Source organism: Mandrillus leucophaeus, unplaced genomic scaffold (assembly GCF_000951045.1).
Source record: "Mandrillus leucophaeus isolate KB7577 unplaced genomic scaffold, Mleu.le_1.0 Scaffold236, whole genome shotgun sequence".
Taxonomy (NCBI): Eukaryota; Metazoa; Chordata; class Mammalia; order Primates; family Cercopithecidae; genus Mandrillus; species Mandrillus leucophaeus.
In genome coordinates, this window is record NW_012102432.1 from 787,246 (window position 1) to 810,412 (window position 23,167).

The following is a 23,167-nucleotide window of genomic DNA, read 5'->3' on the forward strand; positions in this document are numbered from 1 at the left end:
TTAGATTTGGATGAGGTGATTCTCCTACTCACCTGTTTTGCAATTATTTTCTTCTGGCTTTCTGACTTTTCAAGTATTATCTTTTCTCATTAAAAAAAAAAAAAAGGATGTTCTATCATGGCTCTAAACTTACTGAAAACATCACAAACCCTGTGGAATGTTTGCCAGTGATGCAGTTGAAGTTCTCAAATTAATGAGAAATCCATTCCTGCATTCTTGATTCTGTAGTCAAATGCTAATTTTCAGTCTTCTAACAATAGGTACCCACTCATTCAACAATAAACGCACACTAGGGACATAGTATGTGGGGAACATTCTGTTAGGTGCTAGCAGGGTAGAGACATTACCCATACTCAAGGGAATCACCATGATACAGGGGGGTTATTCATTAAACCCTATCCACAGAGAATGAAACCAACCTGGCCCTCATGGAGCATCAGGTCTAGTGAGGGAGACAGATAATAAACAGCGAAACAAAGAAGCACACAAGTACAAACTGGGAAGAGGCTTGTGAAGGTAAAGAACAGGTTAAAATTATGCTACCACTCACGACCCAAGGGAGAAAGTCTGTATAGATAGTGTGAGCATTAGCAAACTGACCATGGGTCCACTCACCTAGCACAGTAAAGCCAAACACTGACACTGAGGTTTGCAGCAAGAGAAAAAAGGACATTTATTCTCATGGTGCCAAGCAAGCAAGAAAGGCAGCTCACACTTAAGAGCTCACATCAACCTCCTTGATGGCTTACAGGCGAGGGCTTTTAAAGACAGGGGTACATTTCAGGAAAGCAGAAGTTACAGGCAAAATTGCAAATTAATGTATGAAGGTCACACATTGATTTGGCCCAAAAAAGCAGGATATCTTGAAGTGGGGGCTTACAGGTCATTGGTGGATTCAGAGATTCTTTGATTTATAATTGATTAAGGAAGCAAAGCTTTGTCCAAAAACTTGGGGTCAACGGAAGGGAATGTTACAGTCTGGCCTGTGGATGTCACTTCCTCCAGGCCTCTCAGGAAGATATTTAGAGCAAAGAACAGAGGTCAGAGTTTAGTCCTCGGTTTCCCCTTATCTGAGGCCTACACGACAGTAGTTGGCATTTTCCATGTGGTGGGGATCTGGGTTTCTAAAAAACAATTGAGTTACACATGTCAAGATATTATCTTTAGTTTGTATAGAGAACCAAACATCTTGTTTAATTTGCTTGAGTGGCTGTTGTTTAAGCTATTATTATCGTCTTGCTTATCAGGTTGGTCATTTACTTCTCAAAGCTATTCAGGTGCCTTCAATTTTCCTTGAAAGGACTCAATTTTTTTTTTTAATTTCATTTTTATGCTTGGGAGGCCCAGCAGGCCCCTAAAAAGGTCCCTACTCTATTTCGTGAGCAGGGAAAGCCACAATGGGAAAGTAATGACTGGGCTGGGACCAGCTCAGAAGCGGGGGAAAAGGGCATCCAAAGAACAGGGCGAAAATGGTAAAAGCAAAGGGAAGAGAATGACTGAAGGTCCTGTGATGGGGAAATACTTAACTATGTCCAATAGGAGAAAGTAGCCCAGTGTGGCTGAAACAAAGGTAGGATGTACCAGGTGAGAATACAGAGGAGAGTAGGAGTAATAACATGTACATTACAAGCCACAGCCAAGAGTACGTATATATGTTATTCTTAGTGCAATGGAAGATTATTAAAGGATTTAAGAAGTGATGTGAAGTCTACATTTTTTTAAGTTTCTCCTGGACTCTTGTGTTGGGAACGGGTTGGAAGGCTGAGCAGTAATACAGAGTTGGGGGAAGAGGACAGACCACCGGGAAGTCCGTCCAATAGCGCCCTCTCCAGATCACTAGGAAGTGGCCTACTTCGGAGAGAGGTGGAGGAATTCTGATCCACTTGGAAGCGGAATGGAAGGTTTTCCTGCTGAATTCGAGCTGTAGGATGAGGAAAAGGGAATAATCAAGGATGATGCTCATGTTGAGTGAATAGAGGTGAACGTCTGGGGAGGAACTTTTCTCCTGAGGGAAAATTTGTTCACTTTTTATTGGTCTTACACGGAGAGACCTTGCTATAATTATCTTACAGTAAATTAAATTCTAATAGAGTTACATATCAGTAATCTGGAAGACTGTTTTATGAGCTTCCCTGATACACACTGAATTAAACGCAGGGGAGAGTTGCAGTCATCCCTAGATTACTTTCCTCTCTGGACAACAGGCATCCAGTATTAAATGTACTTGGGAGAGTAACCCTGGGAGTTAATAATATCCCAAAGAAGTTTTGCCTCTTCTCCTCCCAGCTCCAGTTTTGCTTGGAATGAGCACAGGCCGCGCAGGAATGCAGCTGAATCCTTAATGAATCTGGCCATAGAACATGAAATGGGCAACCATCTTAGAATACCATATTGCACTGAAATTGTGGTGTATTTTAGTAGTTTATGTGGCCCCCACATTATTAATGTGACTGACATAAAGTGAAAGGGGAAGCCTAGAATCAAATACTCCCCAAATGAATAGCGGAGGTCACTCATGGTATTTCAAATTTCCCTTGCAAATGACTGATTCGGGGATATGCACATGATTCAATCCTAGTCGTCAATTCAAAGTGAAGGAAAATCTGTCTGAGGGCATTTAGGAATGTGTTTCTGTGTTCTAACAAACACAAGGAGAGACAGTTCTTTGTGCACTGGACTTTGTTATATCTGGAACTGCTGCAGCCACCTTGCTCACAGCCTAAGAAGAAAGCCAATACACAGAGGTAGACAGAACCAAGAGAAGGCACGCAATAGAACAGGAGCCTCTCTCCTTCCCCTGGAGGCAGCCCTGTTCCTCAACTTCCTATCACACGAGATAATAAACTATCCTATTGATAAGCCAGTTTGAGTATGGGTTTTCTCTTGCTGAAACTGAATATATCCTTACTGACAAAGGTAAGACCCATGACTTAAGGAAATGATCAAATTACTGTACACTCAAATCCGCGAAGAACAAAATGCTCTTGAAGGTTCTACTTTATTTTTAAATATTATACATACCCATTTTGTGAGAAATATGTATATTCTCTCAAGAGTTTATAAACATGAATCAAGATAATTAGAATAAGTTTACTAACAAGAAATATGTCAATTATTACAATACTTTTCAATAATATTTTCTATGGAATTGCAGAATAGTTTTTAAAGAGAAGTGAAGGAAATCCACAAGTTTCAGTTGTAAAAAAAAAAAAGATGTGAAAATATAAAAGTAAGAACAAATGGAAAACTATCCTTCAGTAAATAACCCCTGAAAAAGAGAAAAATAAAAGAATCTATAGTAAAGGTGGTTTTCATTCTCCCTCTCCTGTCTCTTGATTTATGAGCTACTAAGTCAGATGAAAAGTAGAAACACTACTATTGAAGTTAAGAGGGGAAAATTATTTGGAGGACACCTCTGAAGTTGTAAACAGCAGGGAATTGTTTGAGCATCAAAAATGTCTTTGGATGGCAGGTTATGAAGAGAAAGGACTTTGTGGGCTTTGTGGTCCCCAAATCCTGAAACAAGCAAGTCACAAGAGCAAGGAGAGATTAAGATGGATCACAAGGTGAACAGAAGGTATTAAAAAATGTATATATTTCTTGTGAAAGTGAACACTGGGGTCCTGAGAACAGAGAATGACCTAGACCAGAAATATCAATATCTTCGGTGGAAGAAGAATGCAACTCTGTTTACATTGCTGCAAGTCACAGCACCTCCCAAACCCCACGCCTCACTAGCTACCTCTCCGTGGGAAATTTTAGCTTGAGCTGCGTAGCACATGGTCATTATAGGGTTTTGGTCATGATAAGTTAGTCTATTTTTCCGGTCATTCAAAAACTTTCAGGTTAGGTCTAAAAATTATGGGAGAATATTTTTGAAATAGTTAACCTCTTAAAAACATAAAATGTTCCAAAATTTTCATCTTCTAAGTAGTGAATTAAATAGGCCCCTGTTGTTTTCTTCTTGAGATTAAAAAATTTTTTCAGTTTATTCCTCTACTTCATACGATTTGTAGTAACTGCAATTTATTCAACTGGCAAATTTCCACCAAACTCAGTCAAATGGACCCACATGAGTGCTCACTTATTTCTAAATGTACATGGAGATGTGGTTTATTATAGCCTGAAATCTGAATAGACTCATCTAGAAAATAGAGATATCTAATCTCTTAATCTAACTTTACAAAATTCCCCATTATAAAATCCCTGTAAATGCTGAGATTCTAAGATAAATTTTTATAAAATTACTAATTTATAAGCACTGATTTATGTAACATGTCACTGCTCTCTCTCAACTATATCCACTTCAACACAGTGTAAAGCCTCTTACAATGTATGTGTTTATATAATAAAACTTTCATTACCTATGCAATTGATTTTTGCCCTTTAAAAATGTTCAAACACATTTTAATTTTTTCCCATGGTAAAAAGATAACTGAAAATATGGCCAAATAACCTAGACCTTGAGAAATGTATCGTTGTCAGAGTATTTTGGTTTTTTCTTTGAAGTGATGGCAAGACAGTGCCCTGTTGTGATAGGGCTCTCTCCAGAAAAAAAAAAAAAAAAAAAAAAAAAAGTGCTGCCAATTAATATGCCAAGTAGTTGTTCTCAGAGCTAGGTATGAGACAAGATTTTGACCAGGACTTCCCTCCTCTTTCTGGAAGGACATCTTGTTTCCAGTGATAGGCACGATGTGGCCCCAGCCTCCGGAAAGATATGACGAGTCTGTACGTTGACCAGAGTTGGAAGTGGCAGTGGCAGTCATGCAAAGAAGTGGGGTTGGTGGCGAGGCCACCACCTAGAATAGCAGTCAAGTCCTGTAGCTTCCCAGAGGCATGGCAACAGCCAGGACCCTGACTCTTTGCACCTGAGATAGGAAGCATTCCGTGGCAGGCCAGCGGGGTATCCGATAGCCTCACAGGGAGGCCCGCTGTGCTCAAGAGAACACAAGCCCACCAGGGTCTTAGCAGCAGAGGAAGCAGTGTGGCAACAGGATGGGTAAACTAGAGCAGAAGCTACCATGGCCGGGCGCAGTGGCTCACGCCTGTAATCCCAGCACTTTAGGAGGCCGAGGTGGGTGGATCACCTGAGGTCGGGAGTTCCAAACCAGCCTGGCCAACATGGAGAAACCCCGTCTCTACTAAAAATACAAAATTAGCCGGGGTGGTGGCACATGCCTGTAATCCCAGCTACTCGGGAGGCTGAGGCAGGAGAATTGCTTGAACCTGGGAGGCAGAGGTTGCAGTGAGCCAAGATCGCGCCATTGCACTCCAGCCTGGGCAACAAGAGCCAAACTCCGACTCAAAAAAAAAAAGAAGCTACCAGCAGATGTGTTAGGGAAGCCCTGTGAGGCTCCCCCTGTGAGGACACCTGTGCTGTAAGGCCTCTCTCTGCAAAGACAGATGTGAGGATACTGTGTGTTTTCCCTGTGAGGACATCTGCGAGGCCTCCCCTGTGAGAATCTTCCTGAGGCCACCCTCTGTGAGGAAACTCATAGAAATATTGGCAATCACATTGAAAGACACCCATTTATTTCAAAAGAGCTAGAATGGAATTGTGTATATGGATTCAGGACTTTTACTTGCCTTTCTCCTTTTCTGAAATGTTCCTCCAGACAAGAAAATAGCTTCCTTTCTCACCTGTTTTGAATAGAATATCACTTTATCAGGAAGTATGACTCAACCACCCTTCTTAACATGGTAACACACACACACACACACACAGATCTAGTACCACCATTTTAATTTTTCCAATGCACTATTATCTTACAGATCTGACATATTCAATAATATTTTCATTATTTGACACTTTCCACTGGAAGCTCTGCAAGGTAGATATTTATGCCTGTTTAGTTTACAATTTTACTCCTAGCACTTTGAGTAGTGTCTGGCACATAATAAACATTCAACGATTATTTGTTGAGTAATCTACGGCCCATGCCTCACAGTTTTTTTGTGCTCCTCCCCTTCCCTGGCTTGGTCTAGTTGCTCCAATAGCCATGTCTTGAGACTTGTCACGACCCATCATCAGATGTCCCATGACCACATCTCTCTCCTCTCTTGCCTGTTCAACTTCTCCTGCCATTCTGCAAACTTATTAGGACTCCTTTAGCATCTTCAAACCATCAACCGTATCCTTCAAACCCAGCTTGTAGGCTTAGATTCCACAAGATACTGTTTCAGTGACATTTCTCGATGCTCTATATTTTAGTTGTCTTGTCCTGCTAGACTCCAGCACTGAGTGACTCAGCTATTTACTTCTCTGTGACTTCAGCTGGTGCTGAAGAGAGTTACACAAGAGAGCAGATTATGAATGACTTGAATCCTGAGGCCAACTCACTTAGGTCCTCAAAATTCCCCCTTGTATTTCTTCACTTTGATTAGACACCTCTCCTTCTAGTTGACAGAGAAAATAGAAGCCATCAGATGAGAAATCCTTTACCTTTTCAATAACAAACAATAGGCCTACCCACATCGATTACATTCTATCAGCCTTCTTACTAATTTGCATCCCATTCTTACCTTCTGAGGAACTCATACCATCAACTATCCTTTGTATGTTCATCTTTTTCCTATGATCTTGTATCAGTTTTCCAGGGCTGTGAGAACAAAGTACCACAGACTGGGTGGCTTAAACAACTGAAAGTCATTGTCTCACAGTTCTGGAGGCTCAAGTCTGAAATCAAGGTTGTTGGCAAGATTAGTTCTTTCTTAGGGTTGTGAAAATGAATACATTCCATTCCTCTCACCTAGCTTCTTGTGGAATGCTGGCAATCTCTGGTATTCCTTGGATTGTAGAAACATCACCCCAATCTCTGCCTTCATCTTCACGTGGCATTCTCCATGGAAACATCTCTGTGTCCAAATTTCAGCTTTTTAAAAGAACACCAGTCATACTGGATTAGAACCCAACCTAAGCCAGTATGACCTCATCTTAATGAATTATACTTGCAATGACCCTATTTCCAAATAAGGTCACATTCTGAAGTACTGGAGGTTAGGACTTTTATACATGAATATAGAGGGACCAATTCAACCTGTAACAGATCTGTAACCTCCCTATTGGCTTTTACTAATGCTCAAAACTCTCCCCTGAAAAAGGTTAATAGACCTCACATTTCTTTCTAGATCCCCTGTGCCGGTCTCTACTCACTCTTTAACAGTAATTTTTAAAATTGTTTTCTTTACCTGATGTCTCTATTTTTTTTGTTTCCCATTCTCTTCTTGATCTACTTCAAATAACTTTCTGAGAGCTCCCACAAAGATCAACAGTGGCCTCCTGCTGATAAACACAATGTTTGTTATAGCCTTCACTTCTTTGGCCCCTCAGAAGCACTTGGCAACATCAAGCATGCCCATCTTCTTCACATTCTCTTCTACTGGGGACAGTGTTACCACTGATTTACTTTTATCTTTCTACTCGCTCTTTCACTTTCTTTGCAAACTAATCATCATCTGTGCAGCCTATAAGCAAGTCTACAATCCTTGCTCCTAAATCCTCTCTGTTTTGCATGCTACATTTCCCTCCCAGGTGGTACTCTGCATGCCTATGGATTCAATTACTACTCAGAAGTTGGTATCTCCAGCTCTTGTCTCTCCTCTCACTGCCAGACCTGTGAATCCTACTCCCCATTGGCTTCTTATTGAAGGTGCTATACTTTCCTGAACCTCACATTAGTAAAATTCAACACAAAATCCTACTCCATCACCACCACTAATAGAGCAGTCCTCCTCTTGTGTTCCTGACTCTAATAGGTTGAAGTATAATGCAGACTTGACTGGAGAACCATATGCCAAAGTTTTTACATCTTCCTTTAACTTCATGTTATTCTCCGATTAGTTGGGTCTAAAAGAATGTATTAAGCAATTACAGTTGTGATTATTCAAGATGTAAATTATAATCTCAGTTCTAACACAAGAAATTACAACCTAATTTACAAAGCTAACATTTGAAATAATTTAAAGGAATTCAAAACAATCTATAGTTTTTGATTTCTGTGTGTTCACTGTTAAGCATTTTATATGTAAAGTTTAATTTACTCTTTTAATAATTCTATAAGGTAATTTTATCTATTTACATTTTGCAAATAAGGACACTATATTTGGAGAAATTAGTAACTCCCTCGAGATGACCTAGAGAGCAAATAATGAAGACTTGTTTCAACCCAAATCAGAATCTGAGCCCTTATTCACACCACTAAGTTGCGATCAAGTTCCTAGTATATATTGAAGTCATCGAGAGAAAGCAGAAAACTGCATTTATTCTTGGTTTTGAGGAATTAGAGAAAGTATGGATAGAGAGAGAAGTGAACAAATCATGCTATCTGAGCAAGGTGTGGATTAAAATGACCCTGACGTAAGACAGGGACAGCGGAATCCATTTCAGCAGCCCAGAGGCCCTATTGAGGACTATTATATAAAGGTGAGCATGTAAGCTAGGGTCATCAGATGGAGTTTCTTGAATGCCAGGCTGAGAAGTTAAAACTTGAAACTCTAAGCAATAGGAAGTCAATAGCAAAAACACAATGCTTTTCAAAAGAGTACAATAAATACACTCTGGTTTTGCTTCCACTGTCCTTTGTGATAGCACACAAATCTCTAATAGCCATTTTTGGTTCATATATACATTGAGCCACTAACTGTGAGAACATAAATTCTTCCTTCCTGGGTTAAAATTGATAATTTATGGGTAAGCACAATAATGTAATCCCAGCAACCAGCACACATAAGTATGGTTAGAATTTTAAGAATAGACGTGAAGGTCTTGATATTGCACAAATCATTTAGAAAATATGCTTCACTAGACCCAGTTTTTCTCCATCAAAGATCTATACCAGAAATTAACCTGAAGAATGAAACATAGGAATGGTACCACGGTTCTAGGAGATGATAATAATACATTCCTTGTGATGACTGTTCATATCAGGTTCCAAAATGCCTTATTTTTCAGCAGGGTTGATGTGTCAAGAGATGAATTTGTTGACCCACAGGAAGGCTGAAGTCATTTATAGATTAAAAATACCTATGATGGGCCAGTTTGCTAAGAGCTCCTTAATTTACTATGGGGTTATAACCCAATAAAGCCATCTTAAATTGAAAATATTGTTAAGTTGAAAATACATTCAATGCACCCAACCTACCAAACATCGCAGCTTAGCCTAGCCCATCTTGAATGTGCTCAGAACACACATTAGCCTACAGTTGGGCAAAATCATCTAGCACAAAACTTATTTTATAATACAGTGTTTAAGATATCATGTAATTTATTGGATACTGCACTAAAAGTGAAAAACAAAATGGTTGTATGCATAATCAAAGTACGCTTTCTACTGAATACATGTCACTTTAACACATGGTAAAGTCAGTAAATTGCAAGTGGAACCATCATAAGTTGGGGACCATCTGTATATGTAGCAAAACAGTCCCTAACTTCACAAAGCTTACAGTCTTTGGAGGAAAACAAACACTAACCAAATAACCAGAAGCTCAAATTTATATTGACAAGGACTTAAATAATTCACTTCAATGTGACAGGTGAGATCAATTAAAATTTGTTTGGGTTTTGCATGCCATAGGTCCTGATATGCATCTTGGAATTCTTGTAGTACATGGGCTGTTTGCATAGGTCCTCAGGCAAGTTATTTATTTTTGCAAAGGTTCAGTTTCCTCATACGTAAAATGAGAGTAATAATAACAAATAGGGATTTTGATGAGGATAAGTGAGGTAACATGTGAAAATGCTTAGCATTATGCCTAATATGTAGTGAATATTAAAATATGATAGCTATTGTTATTCTTCCAGAAGTGCCTCTTATGAATCTGCATCTTTCATGCAAGGGGATACAGAATCTGATTAGTCAAATAGTTCTTATCTGCAACAGTGTCAACAACATTTGTGCTAGCAATAAATGTTTACTAAACACCTCTTACAGGCAAATTATTGTATAATATTCTGAAGGTAGGGGAGGAAGATAGCAGCTTTTATTAAGTAAGGGAAATAGCAATAAGGATATTGAGTGACATAGCCATGGATACAGGAATAAGCTGGGAGGTAGATATGGTAAGTGTGGCTGAGGATGGGCCAGTCAGACAGAGGATTATGTACTTGGGAACACCGGGATGATGGTTATGTCATCAGTAGAGAGCCTTATCTGGATCCAGAGGCAAGAGAAGATGATCAAACAGGTAACATTTCAATTTCACCTCAGCTTCTTGGTGGGGAGAGCATCCTAACCAATATTTTACTGAGTCAGCCTAGAGAAGAAAATGTTTAAAGGATACATGTTTTAAGAAATGTTTGTTGAAAACACTATGGCAGTGATCATATTAGCTGCTTGAAATTGACTTCAATACAAGATGCATGTGAGAGATAAAAGGCAGTCCTATGTCCCAAGTGGTTAAGATTTCCTTATATCTCAGAGCTATGGTTTTAAAAGTCTCAATCCGAAAACTTACATCCACACAAAAACCCGCACATGAATATTTACAGCGCTTTATTCATACTTGCCAAAACCTGAAATCAACCAAGATGTCCTTGAATAGGTGAATAGAAATAGGTGAAGACGAATTTGAAGATGAGTAAGTTAAGACACGGAGGGAACTTAAATGCATATTGCTAAGTGGAAAGGGCCAATCTGAAATGGATAGATACTGTAGTATTTCAACTATATGACATTCTAGAAAAGGCAAAACTATGAAGACAGTACCAAGATCAGAAGTTTCTAGAGCTTTAATGTGAAGGTAGGATGAGTAGCTGAAGCACAGGGGACTTTTAAGGCAGTGAAACTATTCTGTGTGATACTCTAACAGTGGATACATGTCAAAATAAATTTGTCAAAACCCGCAGAACATGCAACACCAAGAGTGAACCCTAATGTAATCTGTGGACTTCAGTCAATAATGATGTGTCAATGCTGGGTCACTGATGGTAACAAATGTCCCACTGTGGTGTGGGATGTTGAAACTAGAGGGGGCGGCTGTGCTTATGTGGGGCAGCAGTATATGGTGACTCTGTGTGCTTTCCACCCAATTGTTATGTAAATCTAAAACTGCTCAAATAGATAATGTCTATTAATTGAAAAAACGAAGTCTCAGTGGATAGAGACTGTGTAGGCAGGTGATGAGTATGGAGGGAAGCTTGTTTTTCCTTGTTTACCCTTTCAACATGTTGGATTTTACATCTTGACAATACTACCTATACAGTAAATAAATGTTTGAGAAATTAAAAGGTAAAAATGAAAATTCATATAAAAGATATTTGTTTAAAGTTTATAAGCACACATGGTCCTTAACTTAGGATGGTTTGACTTACAAGTTTTCTACTTCATCACGGGTTTATTGTGGTAAAAAATGTATTTTTTACTTACCATATTTTCAATTTATGATGGGTTTATCAGAATATAGCATCACCGTAAGTTGAGGAGCATTTGTAATTCAACAATACTTAGTCATATAATGTGGAAAACCTGATTGGTAATCCTGAAGCAGCTTTTAATTGTTAACCCATTTTATCACTCAGGGAACAGATACAGGCACATGAAATACATTGCCCCAAATTACACAGCAGTGTGCTAGGAGCACATTGATCTTACCAGGACCACATTTCCTATTTGTCCTCCTGTTATTTTGTAACACAGAAAGAATAACGGTTTCAAGTAAGTTCTAACCTGCTACAAAGGTCATACGGTCAGCACCACAGATTGTTCAAAATTAATAAACCTGGAAGAAGCTATGTGGTTTGGAAATTATAATTGACCTTTACACCTGGTCACTGACCTCTGCATGGCGGTCAGGCCATATCATTCAGCCAGGTGAAAGGTTTAAAGGTAACTCCATCATACTTCCAACATTCCTATAACACAGCCCAGGAATACACTCTCAGAAATTGAGAGGCTTTTTAGTTCAAGTTTCCAGATAAGGAAATCGATACTAGAAGTGAAGGTGAAGGGTAACAGTAATAGCTAATATTTATTGAGAACAATGTGAGAGCCATTGTTCTAATCACTGTTTAAGCATTAGGTCATTCAACCCACGCACCCATCCGTAAGCGCAGCTATTGTTCCCATTTTATAGAACATACCCAGAGATTAAGTAACTTGTCAAGGTCACCCAGTAATTGAGTCAATCCATAAAACTCTAGCAAATTGCATCCACTTGGTAGAGAATGCATTTGCCTATACATCCTCCTATGCATTCAGATTTTAAAACAGAGGCCACAGCCATCAGCAGGGTTGTGAGACGTTGTGGCAGGGAAGCTCAGTGGTTTGAAGAATTCTGGGGAAGCAGTCTGAAGATTTTGTTCAATTCAGAAGTCTAGCTTTCATGGAGCATTAGAGTCTGGAAGGAGATGTGAGTGGGGAATAGCTGTCATTGCCTTAGAAGCCGGGATCAGAATCTCAGGCACCAGTCCCACGTGGGAGCACATCGTTACTGTGACCAGTGTGCTGCAGATTCTCAGGCCCCATTCTCAGGATTTATGGAGAAATCTTAGGGACTATAGAATACTCCCCAGAGCAGTGATTCTCAATGTGTGTTCTCCAAACTGCAACCTCAGCATCACCTGAGAACTTGTTAAAAATGCTAATTCTCAGCCCCTATCTCAGACCTACTGAATCGAAACTGAGCTCTGTGAACAAGGAAGTATTCTGAGTGATTTTGATCTACGCTCAAGTTTGAGAACTACTGTCCTACGAGACCCCAATATTCCATCAGTGTCCTCTTTCCTGAGTGCCCTACCTGATAGAAATTGTCTGAGTATTCTTGGATGCACTTGAGCTTTCTGAAGGACACCCGCCTGTGGCAACAGCACATAAACAGAGTGAGGGTGCAAGGGGAGGAGACCTGGGGCTCTGATTTCCATTCCCTGTTCTGTTTTGAAAGAAAAGAGAGAATGTTGATTTCTCTTCCTTTGAAAATGCCAAAGGCAAACTAAATCATCAAGATCCTTTTTGAAGGAAATGAATCACTGTGGAAAAATCAAACTTAGAGTGATGAATCCACTCAAACCCCGAGTCACCCCAGTAGCCTTGGCCGTTTCTGGCATGGTAAAAATTCAGCAAAATCAAATGGAGCCCAATGCCTGTGTGAGCAGATTTTGCCAAACCTCCCTCAGGCATCGTTTACAAACCCAGGACAGGAAATTTCCAGGAACCTTCAGAACCTCCCTTTCTCCCTCTTCCGAGTAAACTGAACGTTAAGAGGACCTGCAAGTGACTGCTCTAAGGGTCTCTTCGTCCGCTTAGAATACAGGAAGCTGCGGATGCTTCTGCTGTGGACTAAAGGAAATGGTTTCTGGAATCGTGGTTCCACAGAGGATTGCGTTCTTCAGACTCCCTCTTGTGGCTGCTCAGAGATAATGCAACCAGGAAAGGCCTTAGACTGCATATTAAAGCCACACTTAACGGAATTAGAAATCTAAGAATACAGGATTTGGGAGGCTTGTCGTTCCATAAATTATGTTTGCTTTGGGCCTTGTGGAAATCTATACAGCTATTTGTTCTTGGAGGACTGTGAGTGTATGTCTCAAATAAAGCTGTTTTGTAAAAAATAGCAAATAAATATTAGCTTTTCCTTTAAAGAATTTGAAACAATTAAGAGGGCTGCAAGTACAGGGTATAACTGAATTACTGTTTGCTTGTTGCTGTGTTTACACAGGCAAAGCAAAGGACAAGAGAGAGTTAGATCATTTGCAGGATTATTCATTAGTAAAACCAAAAACAAGATGTAAAAGAAAAAATATGTGCATACCTGTATGTATTGGCATTGTGTATGTTCAGTGTACATCCGGCACTGCCCCCGGGACAGATTTCTTCCTACTGTTGGTAGGTTCTGAAATTTTGCATCCTCCACGTGGCTATCCTACACCTAGCAGGGAGAAGGTGATGACTTCCTTGGCTCCCCCGAGGGATATGGCACTGCCTTCCCCATAACCCTCCATTCTTCACCTGAAAAGCATTTTCCTTTTCTCATTAACCTCTGAGAATGTACAGCCTTCCCTACGATGTGTGTGACTTTAGCACAGCTGTATTCCTGCTGGCTTCTCTTCTAGGCTTTAGTAAAGAAGCCTGCCTAAGGTTATAAGCTCCTAATAGAAACAGATCTATTTCATTGTGCAGTGTCTAGCCAATCACCTCTACAAAATATATTAATGAAAGTTTCATAATGAGAAGATTACATTGATTATTCAGCTTTTCTAATTGTCTAGAAATAAATATGGATTGTCAGAAGGTAGGCAAAAATTTCCAGAACAAGAAAATACAGGGATGGGTGAGGGAATTAAGAAGCATGGAAGACTTAGGCCACAGCTTCCTAACCTTGGCACTGATGACAATGGAGTGGGATCATTCTTTGTCGTGGGGTCAGTCCTGTGCACTGCAGGGTGATCAGCGGCATTCCTGGACTCAACCAGCTACCTGCCAGTTTTCACTGCCCCAAATTGTGACAACCAAAAATGTCTCCCAGCATTGCCAAATGTCTTCTGATGACAAAATTACTCTCAATTATGAGCTATTGATTTAGGGGGACGGTGTTGGTAGTAGAATTGTTAAATATTGCAATGAGTAGACCAAATTGAGGTGGAAGAGTTCTGACTACGAGGCACTCACTGTGAGGTAAAACAGGGAGAATGGACTTTGGAGTTAGTAAGACAAGGGTTTGAATCAAAGAATGTGACCGTAGGCCTCTTTTTTTTCTAAGCTTCCAGTTTTACACGTTAAAAATAATAGTAGTATAACAGTAGTGGTAGTAATAATAATACTGTGGAGAAGTTAAATGAAATAAAGTATCTAAAGGATCTAGAACATTGCCTCGTATATAACAATGTTGGTAAACATCTGTGTCCTTTTCTCATCTCCAGAGGTCTCCAGAAATAAAACGTAAATTCTTTGAGAACACTTGGACACAGGAAGGGGAACGTCACACACAGGGGCCTGTCGTGGGGTGGGGGCAGGGGGGAGGGATAGCATTAGGAGATACACCTAACGTAAATGACAAGTTAATGGGTGCAGCACACCAACGTGGCACATATATATATGTAACAAACCTGCACGTTGTGCACAGGCACCCTAGAACTTAAAGTATAAAAAAAAAAAAAAGAGCCTTGGAGCATGACCTTAGGTGGGGTGGAAAGAGCCCTGTCCTTGAGATTCCTGGCGAATAATGTCACTCTCGCGTCTTTCTGAAAAACTGTTTCTGCATTGCAGGCTGTGCTCATTCAGAACGAAGTGCAGAGCAAAAATGTTAACTCTACAGATAAGTGATGACTCTCCGGCAGCAAAGCAGATGAGTCCATTCCAAAAATGGAAATACAGATAGCCTTTAAATGCCCACTTTGGTCTCTATTTTTCTAATCAGAAAAGTATAAAATATTTCTTTTCCTATATGGAGTAAGGTTTGTATACTTTGTGTCAAAGAAATCTTCTTGGTGAATTTGATGCAGAAGAGATTTGCAATGTTATTTATGTCTGATATATATCTCTTCTTGAAATAATGAATGTTGCATGCTTGGATTAATCCTAAAATGTTTCATGGAAACCTAGAAACATCTTCATTGCCCCTACTGTTTGTTACAATTTTAAGTAAATCATTTGTTTATATCTTACATAAGTTGCCTAAAAATAAAAAGACATATTAAAACTGGCTTAAAATACCTATCCCTAAACAATCATGGCATTAGCAATTTATTCTTGAATTTCATCTGATTAATGATTCTTATCCTCTTCCCAGAATCCCTGTAGTCTAAGTTGTTCACATTTCTGATTTTCCCCTTTCTCTATAGTGTTCAGGAGCCCTCATTTGAAAATGGTGAGCCTGGTAAAGGATTAAAACTCCCCATTTTTTAAGTCTTTTCCATGTCATCACTCTTACTACAAATATTTCTTAGGTGGAATCATATAAAATTATGAATATTTGACTTTTTGACCTTCAAAAATGAGTTCATATGGTTCAAACTACAACTTTCCCTTTACCTTTCATTATGAAAATTCTGCTCGTCTAATGTCACTTTCCCTGTTTTCCGCAATCACTCCCAACGCAAAATGGTCTCCCCTTCCTAACAATACCTACTTTGCAATAGAATTGTCATTGCTCCCTCCTTACATAACTTTTAGAGGTGTTTCCTATGAGAGAGCACAAACTGCAGGCGTTAGCCGGGAGAACTGGATTTGAATCCCATCTTTTCCACTTACTTTTTGGGGGACCTTGAGTGAGCTATTTGGCCTTCCTAAGCCTCAGTTTCCACATTCATTAAACAGTTGTGTTGAGCATGAGGATAATGGATTCAATATTTTACATAATGTCAACTAAATAATAAGTGTTCAAAAAAGGCTCATTTTTAAAAACAATAAGCAGTAGTAATGAACTTCTGAGGCCATTTCTTATTCCTGCATCCTCCCATGGTTCTTTGCATGACAGAGGTGTTCAACACATAACAAAAACAGAAACAACAATATAATAACTTACTTTTGTTAGGTACTTACTCTGCCTCATACTGGGCTGAATATTTTTCTTGCATTGCCTCATGTAATCCTCACAGCAATCTTATGAAGTAGATACTGTTATGATCATTTTTAGAGGTGATTCAAGATGATCACTTTACAGGTGAGACAAAGAGGGTTTAGATAATTGGACCAAGGCCACACCTAGGAAGGATTCAAGACTGGAACCAAGGCCATGTGACATTGGAATACATAATGTCCTAGATGTTTTGGGAAGGCCTCAAAGCCTTCTTCCAACTTTAAAGAGTTCATGATTCAAATATGATATTCTCCAAATATCAATTGCTATTTTTATTCACAAAAATAATCACTCATCCCATTTTTTTTTCTTTGTCCCATCTACTGTCTAATATTTCATTTCTCTTTTCTGAGATGGAGTTTCAATCTTGTTGCTCAGGCTGGAGTGCAAGGATGAGATCTCGGCTCACCACAACCTCCGCCTCCTGGGTTCAAGTGATTATCCTGCCTCAGCCTCCCGAGTACCTGGGATTACAGGCATGTGCCACCAAGCCCGGTTAATTTTGTATTTTGAGTAGAAATGGGGCTTCACCATGTTGACCAGGCTGCTCTCAAACTCCCAACCTCAGGTGATCCGCCACCTCTGACTCCCAAAGTGCTGGCATTACAGGCGTGAGCCACCATGCCCACCCTGCTCATTTCAGTTTTAAGTATCTAGGGATTTTGTCAACACAGGTGGGCAGTAGTAAGTTGTGGTTAAAATTAAGAGTTTAGTTCAGTTCAACAATTTATCTGCTGTGTGCAAGGTACCAGGTGGGACCCTCAATACATATATAGGAATACCATACATTCCTTGGTTCAAAGAATTCATAGCTGTATCATCTTAAAAAAAAAAAAAAAAACTGAACTTGAAATAATTCATTTCAATTTGAACTTGAAACACGTTTATTCCTTCAACAAACAGATTTAGAGCCACTACCTGCCAAGCCCATGCAGGGAGCTGGGACAAGGGTAAACAGGTTCGGGCTGGCTCTGACCCATGAATTGTACAATTTAGAAACCATGATAGATTTTGTGAGAAGGAAAAAAAAAAAGCAGTCTCACAGTTTAGAGAGTTTACTGAGGACCAGTGCAATTGAAGAAAGCCTCTTAAATGAGAGTGGAGTTTGACTCTGGTCTTCCACAAAGGATGGTAAAATACCATTTAGTACTTAATTCCCAAACACAACAATCAACAAAGGCATATGATGATGGTATTATTAATTTCTTATTGGTTGTAAAAGGCTCCAATGGAAAATAACTACACTAACAAAATATGCATTCATATTCACATGAACCTTAACATTGTAAGCTTAATACTTCTATTTCAATCCCTGAAAGAACTAAGGTAAAAGAAACATCAAATTTGAAAACGTTCTTTACAAAGATTCCTATAAAATAATGTTAAAAAACCAAAGTCCTGCACTATAGTTAAAATTGAGCTGTTTTCCTTTCAATTTAAAACCTCAATTTTTAGACCTTAATATCTTAGACTTTTCAATCACAGGCAGTGGGAACTTGGTTACAGAGAACAGTTATTATAAAGAAGGAGATTGCTGATAGCATACTTCTGAAGTACAACTGCTGCATGTCATCTTAAAATGGTTAAGTAAGCAATCCAAAGAAAAATATATTGAGGAGTAAATTGCTAACTCAATTGAGATGAAACATGTAGGTAGGTCAAACAGTATTTTTTTTTTTCGTTTCCTTTACTACTAGTAGATAGTGTAAGAAGGCCAGCTATTTTTTTTCTGTATAATGGTAGAAGAGGTTTTCACAATGTAATTTACATAGTATCAGGGATTATCTTTTTATCTGCAAACTAAACAAGATGAAATTATGTCGGCACAAGTCTCCACAGACAAGGTATGTCAAAAAGATAAATTACATAATTTATATTTGCATTCCTTTGCATTTTTAATATTGTTATATTCTTTGCATTTCTAATTATATTTGCATTTTAAATATTGAATTCATTTTTAATTTTTGTGGTAAAATTATGTGATAAAATTAGGAATGGATGGACATGAGACGCTTTTAGAATCTTTTCTTTTGCTTTAACTGCAATCAAAGACTTTTTTCCTTCCCATGGTAGTACCCCCAAGTACCCCCAAAGACCACTATCATAAAATTAAGCTCTAGCTGATTAATTTAGTATATCTTAGTATTACTCACAATTATTCTTGTCCTCCTCTATAAGCAGATTATAAACCTCCACCCTTATGAAGCCTCCTTCTAGGCAGAATATACCCTCTATCCCGTTGTTAAGACCAGTTATGTCAATGGATGTTTTACATATGTCAGCACAACCTCTTGTGCTCTTGCCTCCTGCCACAAGAACATATGTCCCAGATAAGGACCACTCCATCAGCCTAGGTCCAGAAATGAGAGGATACATGGAGTGAACTTGAAGATGGCCCACAGCAGACTTGCAGTCAACTCTCAGCCTTTATGTAATGTGGGAAAGAAGGAAATGTGAATATTATAGACCATGGAAATTCTCAAGTTGTAACACATGAAAATGATCGATACAATTAGCAGTGGCTATCAGTCTAGCATATGGTCATGCTATATGCATGCTATAAAATTATTGAACAAAAATATTACTACCATATCATGGACACATTGGACTTACTTTTTCTCCTTATGACTGCATCACGTGTGATGATCAGAAATAGAGTGAAGACAGAAAAATAAGAAAATTCAAGAACGTGCTACACAGTCATCCTCTCCTTCTTAAGGCACCCGCAGAAACCACTCGTGGCTTCTATGTCTGCATCCTCTCCACACAAACATATTCTTTAAAGTATCAGCCCCATATCACATACCTGCATGTCAACCCGTAACAAGCCTTACCTTAGAAGCCAAAGATCCATAACTATACAAGTATTCATGTTGTATAATGTGTAGCAGCACCAAGAAATAAAGTGGCAGACAATAATGCCCATGACTAAAGTGACCCCTTGATCCCCTCCCAAAGCAGTCCCCATGTCATAATTATCAATTATAAAAATAGTATATATTTTATATATTCTACCTAATAGTTACGAAACTGTATTTTAAAATCTTAAGTTCCTAGTTTTAAACTACTTTGTCCCATCAGAGTACTTTTTTCTCAACTGTCTCATTTACAAGGCCATTTTTATTTTTGCCTCACTCTCTGCTAATGGTCCCAAATCTACTCAGTCAGTTCCTTCTCTTCTATGATGTCTATTTTCAGACACCTAGGAGATTGACGACTCCTAGAAATGCCACTCACCCAACTGCTCCTTTCCCCTTCTTTCGTACTTGGGCATAAACTTTACTGTATCTTAAACACATCTTCCTAAATGCCTCTCGACTATGGTAAACTTGACATGCTTACAACTGATGGGATCTTGTCCAAGTTTTGTGCACTTGTCAATTTTACAGAAAGTGCTGAAGTGACTGTGTGTGTATTTGTGTGTCTGTGCTTACATCAAAATGTTAACTGGAGTTCTCTCTAGCTATTGAAATTTAGGTCATTATTTCTCCCTCCTCCTACCTTATCTTTCTTTTCTCTTTTTCCTTTCTCTTCCTCTACCTCTCTCTCCTCCTCTACCTCTCTCTCCTCCTCTAATTAACACCTCATTTCTGGTTACAATATTTTCAATACACTTCTAATGATGTTTTTATAATGGAAGTGACTTACTTTCTGTTAGCATCCAAGTACCATGAAGCCCATAGCTGTCAGCACTTGAAAGTTTGATGCCTAGCAACTCAGCTACTCATTTTCATCTTCCATGTCAGCTTGGTGCAATGTTTCCTAAGCGAAGAGTTTTGCCAGCTACAGCTCCCTCACACTACTTAAAGTCATGGTATGAAAAGTTTCCCATCCAAACATGGACATCACCTGTGTTAAGTGGATATAGTGTTGGAGACCCTAAAATAAATCTGTATTGCCAAATGTAAAAAGTAGGTAGAAGAATCAATAAACAACAGCTCTATTGAGCCTCCCAGGATAACCCAAACTTTCAGTGGATAACTGATGAGAAGGACGTGACAATTGGTATTCACCTGAACGTGACTTATGAAAGTGTGTCGACGTCATCATGCAGTCATTCATCCAGTATATTTATTGAACATCTATCATGCGCTAGGTGGGTTTTGAATGCTCTTTAGAATGAAACTTTTGGTAACTGATAAAGGGTATTCATAAAAGAAAGTTCCAGTGTATCCTTATGTCAAGGATACAGCAAATATGACCAAAGGAAAGAATATTCGGGATGCATACCGCAATTAACCTGGTTCATTTGAAAACGGAAGACCAAACCCACCAGTTTGGGCTGGCAGTCTCATTCAAGATAATCCATCTTCCTTTATTCTGATTGAATTCAGTAGGGGTTTCCTTTCAAAATGTAAATATCTGTATTAAAGGGTTTTTTTCTTGATAATATAGAATCTTTTTTTAAAAAAGCAATTAAGTATAGAGAGAGTGGATGTGCCCTTATAATTTCAACCTCTAAATGTAAACACTGTTAACGATTCGCTATATACTGTTAGACTTTCTAAGTGTATTTATGAATACATTATTAATAAATATATAGTTGTTCATAATATATATACTGTTCCATAATCTACCAAATAACCTGCTGATTTTTTTAGGAAGCAAGCTTACTTCTTATGAAGCTGAAACAATAAATAAGCAATGTGGATATTTTGAGCCACTTAGCATCTCTCTTGGTATAAATAAATACATTTACATTGTGATTTAAAAGATAAAGGAAATTCAAAATCTAGAGTTTGATCTCCTCACAGGGAAATAATTTTTTAAAAAGTCTTAAGGATCAATAGGGTAACAAGTGGTAAGTTCCAATTGCTCTTCCGTCTAATAAAATAATAAAATCAAATTTTCTGAGAGGATTCTGTGAAGATGGCAAAATAGAAAACACTGGGAATCTGTCTTCCACCTTTACAGCAATTGCACTGGCAGAACCTGTCTGATGTAACTATTTTGGAACTCTGTAGTTTATTGAAAGATTGCAATTTTCAAGGAACATCTTGGATGATGTTTTAGTCTGTTCAAGCTGCTATAACAAAACACTTTAGACTTACCAAGAATAGAAATTTATACCTCATTGTTCTGGAGGCTGGTAAGTTCAAGATCAAGGCACTGGTGGTATCTAGTGAGGTCTGCTTCCTCATAAACCACACCTTTTTCTTGTATTCTCATATGGTAGAAGGGACAAAAAAGTTCTCTCAGGCATCTTTTATTAAAGGGCACTAATAAGGGAACTAGGAGCCCTCATGATTTAATCACCCGGTAAAGGTCCCACCTCTTAATACTATTGCATTAGGTTTCAACATATGAATTTTGGGGGACACAAACATTCAGGTCATAGCAGATGATAATTGCAGTTAGTTTTTTTCACCAATTAGTCAATTTCACCAATTAGCACAGTAGCAGCAATTCATAACTAACCCCCATCTCTGGCAGGCAGCCGTATGCATATTCTAAGAGCAGCTTGCATGTAGCTAGAGGGAGTCACTATGGGCAAAAGGCACCCAGTCTTCCAAATATTAGAGATCTGATCTCTGATTACTGATTTTTGTTTCTGATCATAAGACAGCCGTTGTTGTTGCATCTCCTCTCATTATTTCAAGCCCCTCCTCTTCTGGCTGAAGTGACTTTCAGAAGATTTAAAGGGCTGGCACCCTCCTGCACCCTTCATTTTTCTCCTTTTCTTATCTGGGGAGCCAGACAGTAAAGACTAATAATAATAATAATTCAAAAATGTATTAGTCCATTTTCACCTGCTATCAAGAACTACCTGAGAGTGGGTAATTTATAAAGAAAAGAGGTTTAATTGGATCACAGTTCAGCAGGCTTAATGGGACACATGTCTGGGAGGCCTCAAGGAATTTACAATCATGGTGGAAGGCAAAGGGGAAACAAGCACCTTCTTCACATGGTGGCAGGAATGAGAGAGCAAAGAGGGAAGTGCTGCGCTCTTTTAAACCATCAGATCTCTTGAGAACTAATTAACTATCATGAGAACAATCAGGAAAATCTGGCCCCATAATCCAATCACCTCCCACCAGGTTCCTCCCACGGCATGCAGAGAACAGCCCCTTTGACTGCTTTCACTAGCTGGCATTGAGTGCTTGTGGCTTTTCCAGGAACATGGTACAAACTGTCAAGGTATCTACCATTCTGGGGTCCGGAGGACAGTGGCCCTCTTCACACAGCTTCCTGATGCAGTGCCCCAGTGGGGACCCTGTGTGGGGGCTCCAACTCCACACTTCCCCTCCACCCTGACCTAGCAGAGGTTCTCTATGTAAGCTCCAGCCCTGCGGCAGGCTTCTGCCTGCACATTTACATGTTTGCACCCACAGGCCCAACACCATGTGGAAGCTGCCAAGGCTTGGGGCTTGAACCCTCTGAAGCCACAGCCTGAGCTGTACCTTGGCACCTTTTAGCCATAGCTGCAGCTGGAGTGGCTGGGACACAGGGCACCATGTCCTGAGGCCGCACAGAGCAGTGGGGCCCTAAGCCTAGCCAAAGAAACCATTTTTCCCTTCTAGGCCTCTGGGTCTGTGATGGAAGAGACTGCCTTGAAGATCTCTGAAATGCCCTGAAGACATTTTTCCCATTGTCTTGGCTTTTAACATTTGGCTCCTTTTTACTTATGTTAATTTTTGCAGTCAGCTTGAATTTC